Below are 14,659 nucleotides of genomic sequence, written 5' to 3'. Positions count from 1 at the left end.
TTTCAGATTATCAATTTTGGTCAAATGTTGGCACATCTAATGAGAGAGCAGACAGGGAGGACTCAACTCCGTTCCTATAACTTGAGAATAGAAAAGGGGTGAGGACACACCCCTGTCTAACTCCCTTTTTGATTTTGAAATGACGAGTGCACTCCCCCTTTCTACCATACCTTACACAGGCAGTGGCATTGGCTTATAGCTGGCGGATAAACCAGATGATCAGCAGGTCTATGCCCATACCCTCCATTAAGGACCATAGCCTAGAATGTGATTGCAGTTGAAAGCTGATGTTAAGTCCATGATAGCCATACATAGCTTCCCTTTTCTAGTTTTCGAGTATTTCCCTATGGTTAAGGAGAGGTTTAGGCACTGCTCAATTGTCCCCATACCTCTACCGGACCCATACTGTATCTTCATGGTTATGTTATGCGAGTCTGCCCAATCCTCCAATCTAGCCAGTAGAACCCACCCCATTAGTTTAGCGGTGGTATCAAGCAAGGATAATGGGCGGTAATTCTTCGGGGAACGCCTATCCCCTTATTTGTAAATCGGAACAATCACACTCTGGTTCCATGATGGCGGTGGACCTACAACCAGAATGCTGTTAAAGATGTTTGTCAGGAAGGGGGCCCACATATCATAATCGTATTGAAAGAGGTCAATGGTACTCCGTCCAGCCCCGGAGCCTTACCCGGGGTACAGGATTCTAGTGCCTTTCGAACCTCAGATAGAGTAAAGGTTAATCCTTCCTGGGGTGGAATTTCTGGGGGGGACACTAATATAGGTGGAGGAGTTGGTAGCCCAAAAATTCCTTCAAAATGTCTCACCCATGCCTCTTCGTCTACGTGTACATCTAGTGCGGGGTCACTAATGTCTTTAAAATAAGTAGTGTTTACAACTTCCCCGAAGTTTTTGCTGCTGCCAGAACTGGCTGGTTGCTCAAGATCTTCCCATGCATGTGCTCTCAGATCTTTTTCTCTCCCATTCCTGGATGATTTATACTCATTACGTAGTAATCGAATCTTGAGATAATCTCTAACCAAAACGAAATGGATAGTGGATTCCTGTGTACCCCTTCTAAAGGTTGTCTCTTGCCCTCTTTCATTTGTCACACCTAGCATAGAGAGAATCGACTGAAACAACAGACTATTTAGAGCAGGGGTCTCCAAACCGGTCCTGGAGGGCCTGATCCATGCCAGATTTTGTGGATATCCCCATTGAGATACATGTAGTAATTTAAAAAATCTGGCATGGATCCGGCCCTCCAGGACCGGTTTGGAGACCCCTGATTTAGAGTCTCTCCATACCCATTATGTGAAAAGTGGGAGAAGGGATTACCACCCATATAAGATTCACATTGCCCACTTTTTACAATTTCTAAACCTCCACCACTAAGGTACCCACCATGGGATTCGAGTTTCTGCCAAACTCATTGTTATAAAAATGAATGAGAGTACCGATGGTCTGTTTCTTAATGGCCAGCTCTAAGATCCGGAAATGGGTGTGTGGGGGCCCAACTTGTCGGACGTGGAGTGGAGTAGTATTTGAAATCAGAATAAGTAAATCTCCATTTAGCCTTCCAGATACTGAGGAAACAGCTGGAGACTGGAAAGTGTGAAACTCTATGAAAAAGGGAGGGTCTATTGCCCAGGTTACCTGGAAAAGTACTTTTTCCATAGCTTGCAACTCATTTAGCCAGTGTGAATCTGCAATTTTGGAGGCTAAGCCTGCCACATTCCATGATACCATATTTGCTCTAGCGCCCTTAGTTTTGTTCGCTGCAGGTATTAAGATCTGCCCATGGCCCTGAATACCTTGCATTAAAGTTATGGCTGTAGGGATCTCCTCAGAGGTAAGTGTGATGGTTGGAAGTGTCAGTGGGCTACATTCTACTGGAGTCATTTTGGGTGGGCTAATTGATAATTGGGGTGGTACCGGGGTTAGTCAATCACAATCCTCTAGATTCGACAGAGCGGGAAACCTATTTTCTAGTATATTCCAAGGATTGGTAATGAAACCCCCATTCTGGGTGATAATTGAATTCCTATTTCTGTCCATGGGCACCCTCCCCATAGAAATATCCTGGCCAGTGTAGAAAAATTCCAACGCTAAAGGTATTATCTGGGTATTCCTTAGAGCTGCACTGTGAAAATTAGCCAGAAGGGAAGCACTTGCATATACGTTATTAAAGTTGATTATCACACAATCGCCACCAAAGCTTTCATTTGTCCCCCCATCCAGGCAACTTTCCTGGTTATAATTAGTTCATGGGCCAACAGCCTCCTCCCCCGGTCAGTCACATTAATATTATTCACTAACCAAGGCAAGCATTTGTCCATTAACTGTCTGGCAGATTCACTCTGGTTTTCACAGAGAGGGGGGACATTTGCCAGAACCAGAACCGGAGGGGCAGCAGCGGGTGGATGATGGAGAGTTTGTTGCACAAAATACTCTTGCACTCCATTACTATTACCTTGATATGTTGCCTTATGTGCTACTTCTGTTGGTTCCTCCTTCTGGAGTGGTGGTGGCTGAGAGGTCGAGTATCCTTCATTCAAACCTATGAGAGGTTGTGTAGCCCGTATCGAATTAGTGGGAATATTAGAAGGCTGCGTTACTTGGTTAAAGGGGCCACCAGTCACTCATTCACACACATCATCTTATTCACTCCCACTAACCCAACCTCTTTCTTTTGCAATCACACTTACTCTCACTCACTCTGCCTCACTCATACTCACATTCTGGCACTCAATCTTACTCACTACCTATCACTAACTCTCAACAACATTCACATACGTGTTCACAAATACTGGCACTCTCACACATTGACACAAACAGACAGCCTCACACACAATATCCATTAAAACATTTTTAGCATACCTCAACTACCAGCAAAGGTCTCATTAGAACTCCTGGTGCTCTGTTGTTTATTGAACTAATAGTGAACAATAGAGTGTTATTCAATATTATTCTAGTAACAAAATAGCAGTAAATAACGGGAGATGTGAGCTTCCTCTGTGTTCTTGGCACAGATTTTGCTACTTATGAGGACATGATTTGAAAAGGCAGACCCAATGATCACAAGAGGTAAACAATGGTTAATAGCTGTAAGCCCTGGTGAATCTTAAATGATGGCCATGGGATTTGCTTTTTCTCTATTATTTCCCTACTGTTGAACTCATACATATACTATATATTACCACATCCAAGACAGAATGGCAAGTGGACATTTTTTCTTTTCCTTTGTTTCCCTTTTTCTATATGGACAAACCCTACTCCTGTACCTTATTGAGTCATGGGTTGTTCAATTTTCCTTAGCACCCTGTAAAAGTCTCTTGTCTGTAACTAGTGTAAATATTTGACAACATCTAGTGTAAGGTAAGTTTTAGAGAGAAGGTTGTACATTTTCCCAAAACAAAATGCCTTTGAACATACAAAAAAGTATTTCATGTCAAACCATCCCTTGAGTTGCTCTCTGCCCACAACCTTATAGGATTTATTCTGATTTGTCTTTCTCGAATATGGACTACCATTACACCAGACGTGATGTAGTGGAATAAATACTTTGTGAATATACTACTCTAAAAAATCCTGTGATTTGCATATGTGAAGCAAACGTATGTTCACTTTGGCTTTGTGAATCAGTGCAGTGGTATTTACTTAAACAAAGTTATGTCTTAGTACTAATACTTCTGATTAGTTAAGATTTATGCATGCAACTTATAAGTGTTAGTCCTATCAGGATTATTGTCACACATTCCTCGCTCGAACCTTCATCAGCCTTGCATCTGGATCTGTCAAGTATCATTCAAATGTGGTGGAGACTTGGGAAACACCCTAATACATGCTTAACATTTACCACTAAGTTAAAACTGAGTGGGTGTGCACCATATTTGTATGGATCCATTCAACTGTTGCTTTCCTTTCACTTGATGAAGTCAAAGGATAAAGTAAATTAAGCATTATTAGTAGGAATTCAATGCATCAGTAAGTAGACTAAGTAAATAAGTTAGTATGTTTAGTATGCATGATTAATTAAAACAGTTGCATATGCATGATAATACAATTCCTTTTTTTTTTCAGGCATAATAAGTAGGATATCATTGCAGTAATACATCAACTCAAATGAATTCAAATAATACAGCAGTATTAATACATCGCAGGTTTTGAAATTCAAAGAATGGTTACAGAGAGCAACATAAATAACATCGGGGAAATACAATTATAATACATTGTAAGTAAACTCAAAGATCAGTTATAGGTATATTCAACAATCATCCAATACCACCCGGCATAATACAATTTTTCCATTCAGTTATTGGTCGCCAAAGTATATCTCCTCGTAATTTAGAATGAAGCCCTCTTGTTTTAAATATTGCGATTTCATATCTGTAAACTGCTAAAAAGCGTGCTAACCACATCTGAAAGCTTGGAGGATCTACGTCTTTCCATCTTGCAGATAGAAGTATTCTAAATACAGCCATTCAAATAAAAAATAATCTTTCTTCGGATTTTTTCAAATGTAAGGTATGGTCATGGCCAAGTACAAATAAAGTTTCAGATTCTGGTATTTTATGTCAAAAAATTTCTTCCCAAAAAGAATGTATCATATTTTTAACTAAGGTCAGATCAGGACAAGTATAGAACATATGGGTAAAGGTTGCCGGCCCTTGAGTGCATCTTGGGCATAAATCATTCTCCCGTTTGCCCCATGTAAATAATTTAGCGGGGGTAAATAAAGGTCAAAAACAGTTTTATATAGGTGTGCCTTAAGATTACTCGCCATCAATAAATTTTGACTCATATTTAATACCTGATTTAGATCTACATTTGGATTATTCAATTTTAGCACCCACTTTCTTTCGGTTTTGTCAAGGTCATCATTCTTCATGCTTAAAAGAATATTGTATAAGGTTCCAATTCTGGTGTTTGATCTAAATATTGCTTCAATAATTTCATATTTATGTAAACAGATTAGCGATTCCTTGGCTTTTAGTGTAGCAAATATCTGTGCAAACTTCAGAAAATCTCCATTCGGTAATTTATATTTCATTTTTAAAGCTAGGAAAGTTGTATCATAGTCATTTATTAAAAAATCGCCTATTGTCTTAATTCCCAGCTTGGCCCATTGTTTTAGAAAGCCAACTAAATCCTGACCCTGAATAGCATTAGAGTGTAAGAATGGTGTATAACGATTACCTTTCTCAACTTGAGTATATTTAGCGATTTTATTCCAAGTTTTCCAAGCATTAATCATAATTTCTCCTTTAAAATCTTTATAGTTTCTTGTCTCAGTTTTTCGCAGTAGTAAACCTTTTGCCTCCTGGCCAACCAAAAGTTCATAAATTGAAGGTATTTCAGCACGGCCCTCTAGATTCTCTTCACTATATTCTTTGAGCATAGGTGTAAGCTGTTTTAACTGTGCTGTCCAGTAATATAATACCATATTAGGTATGGCAAGGCCACCTTTATCAACAGGAAGAGACAATAGATCAATGAAATGAAATGAAAAAAATATTTAATAAAGCGCACTGCGGCCAAGCGGCTTCCTGGCGCTGGGGACCTGGTCAGGGCTCACAGAGGGAATCTGGGGAACCTAAGAAGGAAAGGCCTGGGTGAAAAGGAAGGTTTTAAGGGCTTTTCGGAAATGGGTGTAGATGGGGATGGAACAAATGTGAAGTGGGAGGCTGTTCCAGAACTGGGGGGCCAAAAAAGAGAGGCGAGTGCCACCAGTTCTGGATTTGCGGAAGCGGGGGATGTGCAAAAGAGAGAGAGAAGAAGAGCGAAGGATGCGACTGGGGGCGTGAGATGTAATTAGGGAGGAGATGTAGACAGGGGCAGAGCGGGAATGAGCTCGAAAGGCAAAGCAGGCTAACTTAAAGAGAGATCTGAAGCGGATAGGGAGCCAGTGCAGAGATTTGAGAACAGGAGTGATATGGGAGGATTTGGGAAGGGAGAGAATGAGGCGAGCAGCTTGAATTTGAATGGCCTGTAGACGTCGGGACTCGTAGGCTGGAATGCCCACGTACAGGCCATTCCCATAGTCAAGTCGGGAGATGACTAAGGCCAGGACTATGGTTTTGAGTGCATCAGTAGTGAAAAAACGTGAGATTTTCCGGATGAGGCGGAGGGACAGGAAGCAGGACGACACAACAGAGCTAATCTGACTGTGCATTGTTAGGTCAGAACTAACTTTGATGCCAAGAGTGCGAACAGAGGAGGAAGGTGTGGGAGGGGGACCAAAAGAAAGGGGCCAGTGTGCTGGGGACCAAGGGTTAGATGGACCACCCGTGAGGACAAGTTCCGTCTTATCGGGGTTGAGCTTAAGATGGTTGGCGCTCATCCACTCGGAAATGAAAATTAAGGTGGAACTGAATTTAGGGAGAGAATCAGGAGCAGAAGAAAGATCAAAGATGAGCTGGAGGTCATCTGCGTAGTTATACACCGAGACCCCCAGCTCAAGAAGAGAAGTGACAAGGGGACAGATATAAAGATTAAAGAGAAGAGGGGAAAGAGAGGAGCCCTGGGGAACACCACAGGTGACCGGACGGGGGGGGGGGGGCAGAGAAGCCGGAAAGATGAACCTCTTGGTACCTATCCCGAAGAAAGGACGCTAGCCAGGAAAAGGCCGCGCCCCGGATGCCCGCTGCACTAACACGGTCGAGAAGAATGGAGTGGTCAACCGTGTCATACGCAGCGGACAAATCGAGAAGGACCAGGGCTTGGGGGAGGTTGGAATCTGCCTTCCCCTTAAGTTCACCCAGAACCGCGAGAACCACTGCCTCCGTAGAATGGCCTGGGCGAAAGCCTGCTTGATGGGAGGCTAAAAGGCCGTTGTCCTCGATATACGAGGAGAGGCAAGAAGTGACATGGGTCTCGAGGATCTTAGCTAGGTAGGGGAGGAGGGAAATGGGACGGAAATGAGCAGGGAGGGAAGGATCTAGACCGGGTTTTTTGAGAATGGATCTCCTAATCTTCCCATTCTGCCACACAAACTTAGATATAAATGAATTAATCAACATTAGAGTCTCTTGTTTAATGGCTAGTGGTATTGCTCAAAATAAATAGAGGCATCTAGGCAACGTATTCATTTTAACATAGTTGACTCTTCCTATAATGGATAGATGAAGACTATTAACCCGTTCAAAATCGTTCTTAATTTTTTTCAGTAGTGAATCAAAATTGATTTGTACGATTAGCTTAGTATTTGCACAAAGTTCAATGCCCAAGTATGTAGCTTTTTCGGTTCTACGTGGATCCATACAAACTGTGTTTGCTGTGCTTATTATAATCGTCTTTCCTTTATTGAGAGAATATCCAGAATAAGGCCCAAATTCAGAAGTAATTGCCTCTATTTCATGAATAGCCTCTGTAGGTTCGGATGTAACGATCGCAATGTCGTCAGCGTAGGCCAGTATTTTTGTTTCGAAATAATGGCTAACAACAGGTTTAATATTAGTGCTCTCAAATAGTTTCAAAATAAGGGGATTGATATATAATGCAAATAAAAGAGGCAACCTTGTCTAGTACCTCTTGTTATATTGATATATTCAGAAAAAAGTCCAGCCGCCAAAACTTTGGCTTTGGGGCGGTGATACATTGATTTAATTGAGTTAATAAATTTGGGGCCAAAATTATTACGTGTCATAACTTCCCAAAGAAATTTCCAGGTAACACGATCAAAAGCCTTCTCAGCATCAAGTAGGATCATCGACATTCGCTCCCCCCTGGCAGTCATGGCATCAAATAAGGCAATTGCCCTACGGATATGATCTGTAGTTCCCTTTCCAGGAATGAAGCCATGCTGCCATGGGGAAGCGAGCTGCTGAATGACCCCACTGAGTCTGAGTGCTAGAATTTTTGCATATAATTTAGAGTCCGAATTAATAAGAGATATAGGGCGATATGAGGTAAGGTGTTCAGGAGATTTTCCCTTTTTCGGAAAGACGATTATATTAGCTTCCTCCCAAGAAATTGGAGGTATACCATTAAATTGTATTCCAAGAAACAAATCATGTAAAATCGGTAATAACTGATGGCTAAGTAACTTAAATAGCTCAATCGGTATCTTATCTGGACCTGCTGCTTTACCAGATGCTAATAATGATAATGCGGCACTAACTTCCGTAATTGTGATTTCTTTTTCAAGATCCTCTCTTGTATCATCGTCCAATAATTTCGTAGCCTCAGGGTTGCTAAGAAAGTTATTTAAAAAAATGTTGTATCTACTTCAGACCTCTTAGCATCCTCTGTATACAACTTCTGATAATATCTCTGAAACTGAGAGTTAATTTCAGTTGCGTGAGTAAAAGTCTGCCCATTGTCTATTATCATAGCGATGTCTCTTCTTGTAGTTTTCTGACGTGTACTAAGCGCCAATTGTCTGCCCACTTTCTCTCCGCTTTTATATAGTTGTTTTTTATGCGACTGATATGTCTCGGCAGCTTTCTGACTTAATTTGGAGTTCAATTCTGATTTTAGTATTGCTACCTGTATCATCACCTGACTCGTGTCTTGTTTTTGCCTAATTTTACAAATGTGTTCCTTACAAGAATTCCGAAACACCGGTGTCCAGAGTTGGTGCTGCAACCTTGCTACGACACACTTCAACGCAATAGCGCACACGCTATTAAGAGACTGCATCGTCCATGATGCTCCTGGGGCACACCTGCTGGTGGGTGAGTCGGAGTGCGAAAACCCCCCCCTCAACACTGATTGGCTCCCCTGAGCTAGAGCTGACGAGCTCGGAACTCGCACCCGCGCCAGAGAGGTACAAACCTGAGAACACTTGGCAGCCTGCACAGCTAATCCCGAAAAACCTACACTCTGCTGACGAGGAACAAGAATTCCGAAACACCGGTGTCCAGAGTTGGTGCTGCAACCTTGCTACGACACACTTCAACGCAATAGCGCACACGCTATTAAGAGACTGCATCGTCCATGATGCTCCTGGGGCACACCTGCTGGTGGGTGAGTCGGAGTGCGAAAACCCCCCCCTCAACACTGATTGGCTCCCCTGAGCTAGAGCTGACGAGCTCGGAACTCGCACCCGCGCCAGAGAGGTACAAACCTGAGAACACTTGGCAGCCTGCACAGCTAATCCCGAAAAACCTACACTCTGCTGACGAGGAACAAGAATTCCGAAACACCGGTGTCCAGAGTTGGTGCTGCAACCTTGCTACGACACACTTCAACGCAATAGCGCACACGCTATTAAGAGACTGCATCGTCCATGATGCTCCTGGGGCACACCTGCTGGTGGGTGAGTCGGAGTGCGAAAACCCCCCCCTCAATGCCTCTATTTCATGAATAGCCTCTGTAGGTTCGGATGTAACGATCACAATGTCGTCAGCGTAGGCCAGTATTTTTGTTTCGAAATAATGGCTAACAACAGGTTTAATATTAGTGCTCTCAAATAGTTTCAAAATAAGGGGATTGATATATAATGCAAATAAAAGAGGCAACCTTGTCTAGTACCTCTTGTTATATTGATATATTCAGAAAAAAGTCCAGCCGCCAAAACTTTGGCTTTGGGGCGGTGATACATTGATTTAATTGAGTTAATAAATTTGGGGCCAAAATTATTACGTGTCATAACTTCCCAAAGAAATTTCCAGGTAACACGATCAAAAGCCTTCTCAGCATCAAGTAGGATCATCGACATTCGCTCCCCCCTGGCAGTCATGGCATCAAATAAGGCAATTGCCCTACGGATATGATCTGTAGTTCCCTTTCCAGGAATGAAGCCATGCTGCCATGGGGAAGCGAGCTGCTGAATGACCCCACTGAGTCTGAGTGCTAGAATTTTTGCATATAATTTAGAGTCCGAATTAATAAGAGATATAGGGCGATATGAGGTAAGGTGTTCAGGAGATTTTCCCTTTTTCGGAAAGACGATTATATTAGCTTCCTCCCAAGAAATTGGAGGTATACCATTAAATTGTATTCCAAGAAACAAATCATGTAAAATCGGTAATAACTGATGGCTAAGTAACTTAAATAGCTCAATCGGTATCTTATCGGGACCTGCTGCTTTACCAGATGCTAATAATGATAATGCGGCACTAACTTCCGTAATTGTGATTTCTTTTTCAAGATCCTCTCTTGTATCATCGTCCAATAATTTCGTAGCCTCAGGGTTGCTAAGAAAGTTATTTAAAAAAATGTTGTATCTACTTCAGACCTCTTAGCATCCTCTGTATACAACTTCTGATAATATCTCTGAAACTGAGAGTTAATTTCAGTTGCGTGAGTAAAAGTCTGCCCATTGTCTATTATCATAGCGATGTCTCTTCTTGTAGTTTTCTGACGTGTACTAAGCGCCAATTGTCTGCCCACTTTCTCTCCGCTTTTATATAGTTGTTTTTTATGCTACTGATATGTCTCGGCAGCTTTCTGACTTAATTTGGAGTTCAATTCTGATTTTAGTATTGCTACCTGTATCATCACCTGACTCGTGTCTTGTTTTTGCCTAATTTTACAAATGTGTTCCTTCTCAGCTTTAGCTAAAGCAACTATTTTTATTTCGTATTCTTTCTTTTCCTCATTCCTAATTTTAGATTGGTAACTAATAGTTTCCCCCCTTAGAGCGGCTTTGTAAGTATCCCAAACAGTATTTCTTGAGGCACTAAATCGATTCATAGTGAAAAATTCCTCAGTCCAATTTTTAATGTAATTGATATATTCTTGGTTACATAGTAATTTCCTATCAAAGGACCTGTCAAAAGAAAAAGAAAGGTCATAAAGCAAAAAAAAAGAAAAGAAGAAAAAAAAAAGGATTCTACATCACATATCATATCATATCTCATAACTATATTCAACCTATCATACGTTCCCTATTCTATACCTAGGTCTGCTAATCCGCTTGCTCATCCACCGCACATTCTTAAAGCATCAAGAGGAATGGTGAAAAAAAACATATCTCATTATAATGTGTAGGTTATTAATTCTAACCATCAAGCATTATGTCCCATCAAGCAAGCATTATGTCCCAAATGAAGGAGATTTTATCTAAGATATTTCATCTAAGTATGCTTTAGCTTTTATCTCTGACTGTAAAAACTTTGTCTGGCCATGATGGACAATCTTAAGAGTAGCGGGGTTATTCAAAAAGGCCAGAGCGCCTTTGTCTTGGAAAGATTTCATTAGCATTCGCAGCCTCCATCGTCTTTCAACAGTCGCGTGGCAGAAGTCAGGTCTTGAGAAGAAAGAAAATCCATTGCAAGCTATTTTACGATCTGGCCTCGCTTTCTCTGCCACTGCTTGTCTAAGTAAAAAATTGCCAAAATACACTAAGACTGCTCTTGGATATAATCCTGGTTTTGGCAATGGATTAAAGGGGACTCGATGGGCCCGTTGAATTTCAACTTCCCAGTTCCAGTTCTGTAGTTCGGGCAAAGCTTCGCTGAAAAGTTTAGTAATGAAAGCTCGTATATTTTCTCCCTCCACTTTCTCTGGTATCCCCAGGATGCGAAGATTATTGCGGCGCTGCCTATTTTCCAAATCTTCAAGCTTCCATTTAATATCCGTCAATTCTGTTTCCTGAAGCTTAATTTTCTCATAGTTTTCAGAGGAGTCCTTCTCTGCTGCCATTACCCTTGTTTCCATTTCAGTTATGCGCTCCCCAATACGTATGCACGTCTTAGATAGTTTTTTTTACGCCCCCCTGCATTTTCCGCAAAGCTGTGCAGGATCTTCTGCTATCCTGAGCAGTCTCTTCCCTGTGGGCTGCTATGGCTTGTAGAATAGTCTCTACTGCAGAGGGGGTTATCTCTGAGTCGTCTGGCATGTCTGAGGAAGCACCTTGATTGTAATCAAGATGACCTGTTGTTGTTTTCTTAAGTACAGTTCTTGCATTACCTTTAGGTTTAGTCTTAGTCTTTACAGTGTTAGGCTCCTGCCTCCCCTCACCATAACTGTCTTCTGAGGAAAATATATGTGTTTCTGATTCCTCATCCTCATCCTCCGTTGACTCAAAACTTTCAGACCATTCCCCTAATATGTCGACTCCAACCTCTTCAGTTTCATCAGAAAAAGAGTAAAACTCAGTGAGATCTTTTTCCCCCTCTGGTAGTTGTCCAGTTTGTGCAGGTTGTTGTGCAGGTTGTTGTGGAGCGGAATTTGGAAGAAAATTGTTAACCTCCTTACTTGTTGTAATTTGTTTAGAAATTAAATGTAGGGACATCCCGGGCACTTCTGGTACATCCTCCGAAACCGTTGACTCCACTAAACCTGGAGGTATTACAGTTGTGCTAGGCTCAATGTGATTAGTGATTATCGTAGGCGATGCCCCTGGTGTAGGATTAATCTGCTCATTTTGTACACCTAGTTTATTGCCTCCAGGACCTGAAAAAGACATTGCCCGCCCCTCCTCAAGTTGCTTCTCCTTATTTACCACTCCTTCTATAGGTACATTAATTAAGCTGCTTTTGGAAACCTCGACAATTGTAATGTTATTGATAGCGGGAGTTCCCATATGCAGGACGTCTGCTGTGATAGTTGTTAAGTTTTCAGGGGTAATAAGGAGGTTGAATACTCCCTCTTCTGGGGCAGGAGTAGCATTAATTTGTTCCACAACTTATTTACTCTGTTCCCCATTCATTATTGGGGTAGATACAAGCTCAGGCTCAGGCTCATTCTCAGTCTTGTGCTCAGTCTCAAGTTGTAGATTATTTTGATTTGGGGTCTTTTTAAGCAATAAATCAAGCACAATCCTCCCCCCTGAACTGCTTAATCTCCTGCGAGTCACTAAAATTTCCTGCCTTGAAGTACCCAGGGGAGAAGCAGTTGCAGTCGCAGCTACTTGTTTTTTGGCTCTTGCTGTTTTTACCTGTAGCTGGTCTTCGCCGTCCATTAATCCTTCACGTTGCTGTCTCTCTGCCTCTTTGCGAAGCACCCTTGCTGCCTTTGCAATCCTGGCTCTAGTCACAGCAGCTGATGCACTTTTTGGCGGCATCACTGTGTCTTTTTCCCTCGGCGCTTCCCTCCGCAAAAGTTTCCCTGAACGCCAGATCGAGCCACACAGAGTGGAGCTGGCATTTTGCCGCGCTGTTTCTCGTAGCTGACACACCCTCCGTAGTGCTGCTGGTTGTGTTGATGCAGTTTCCTTGAAGACGCCGCGTAGAGGAGCCGGATTCCACCAGAGGGTGAGTGTATCCAAGTGCCGGAAGATTTTCAATACATTGTAGCAGTATCGGGTAGATGGGCTTTAGTAGAGTGTATGGTTGGAGAAACATGGGTCACCTTGGGTTCTATCTATGGGTCTACAGGGGATGATCCGGAGATTTTTGAGGAAATTGACATAGAGTTGGCAACTTGGGCACCCTTCATATTGATAGGGGGGGATTTTAATATCAATGGAGCAGGAGGCTTGGGGCTGGGGCTAGGACCCCCAGTTAAATACAAAGGGAGGAAGAGAAGAGTCTTTAAAGCAGTCTATAATCTAGCTAGGAATAACGGACTATTAGATGTATGGGACACTCTTAACCCGGGACAAAATGGGTACACATTCTATTCATCACCTCATAGGATAAGTGTTAGATTGGATTATTTTTTTATTAGTACTCAGCACATGGATGGGGCAGAGATTGAAAGAATACCAAGACTCTTTTCAGATCACAACCCTCTTATTGTCACCCTGAAAGGTATGAAAACGGTAAGGAAGGACACTAAGTGGACATTCGAAAGGGCATTGCTTGTGGAGGGTGCATATATTCAGCACATGAAGAAGTGGATAGCTGAGTTTCTGAATATAAACAGAGACACAGCATCGGCTGGGATAGTGTGGGATTGTTTCAAGGCCGGAGTAAGAGGGGAGACCATCAGTTTTGGTGCTAGAAAAAGGAAAGAGGAAAAGGAAAGATCTGAGCGGATGAAGAGGGAGCTGCTGTCGGCAGAGGAGGAATTAATTAATAGGATAGGACAAACATCTAACGGAGATTCATTAGACCTCCCACTTTTGAAGCTTGTAAAATTAAGAACGGCAGCAGAAGAGTACATAGCAGAAAGGGCTGCGAAACAATATACAGTGAATAGGGAGAACTGCTATGAGCTGAATGAAAGGGTTGGTAAAATGCTAGCAGCTAGAACTAGACAGAAGGCATCGCTAGGTGAGATAAAAGCAATAAAGGATAGCTCAGGGACGATGGTAACTAATGCACAAGAAATAAGGGAAGTCTTTAGAAGCTTCTACATGAAACTTTACTCTGAGAGTCAGATAAAAGATCGTGAAGAAATAATGGAGTATTTGAATGAATATGAAGGGGGACAGCTGGATGAATTAGAGAAACACAGGATGGACAATGTTTTGGAATTAGAGGAAGTAGAAACAGCTATGAAGAGTTTACCAGCAGGAAAGGCTGCTGGCCCAGATAAAATTCCGTTAGAATTTTATAAAGTTTTCTGGGAGGAGGTGGCAGGAGATATGCTGTATACTTTTAAACAAGCACAGAAGGGGTGCTCAACACCGAACACTTGGTCTAAGGCTGAAATAGTGGTTATCCTCAAAAAAGGAAAGATACCGACTGATCCAGGCTCATACAGACCTATTACCCTTATGAATACTGATACAAAGATCTACTCAAAAGTATTGGCAACTAGATTTGCCAGTGTAATAACACCGTTAGTCACCACCAATCAGCATGGCTTTATTCCAGGGCGG

This window comes from Lissotriton vulgaris, chromosome 1_2, assembly GCF_964263255.1.
Source record: "Lissotriton vulgaris chromosome 1_2, aLisVul1.2, whole genome shotgun sequence".
NCBI lineage: Eukaryota > Metazoa > Chordata > Amphibia > Caudata > Salamandridae > Lissotriton > Lissotriton vulgaris.
The sequence above is the reverse complement of the archived record's forward strand: the minus strand, read 5'-3'. Positions refer to the sequence as shown.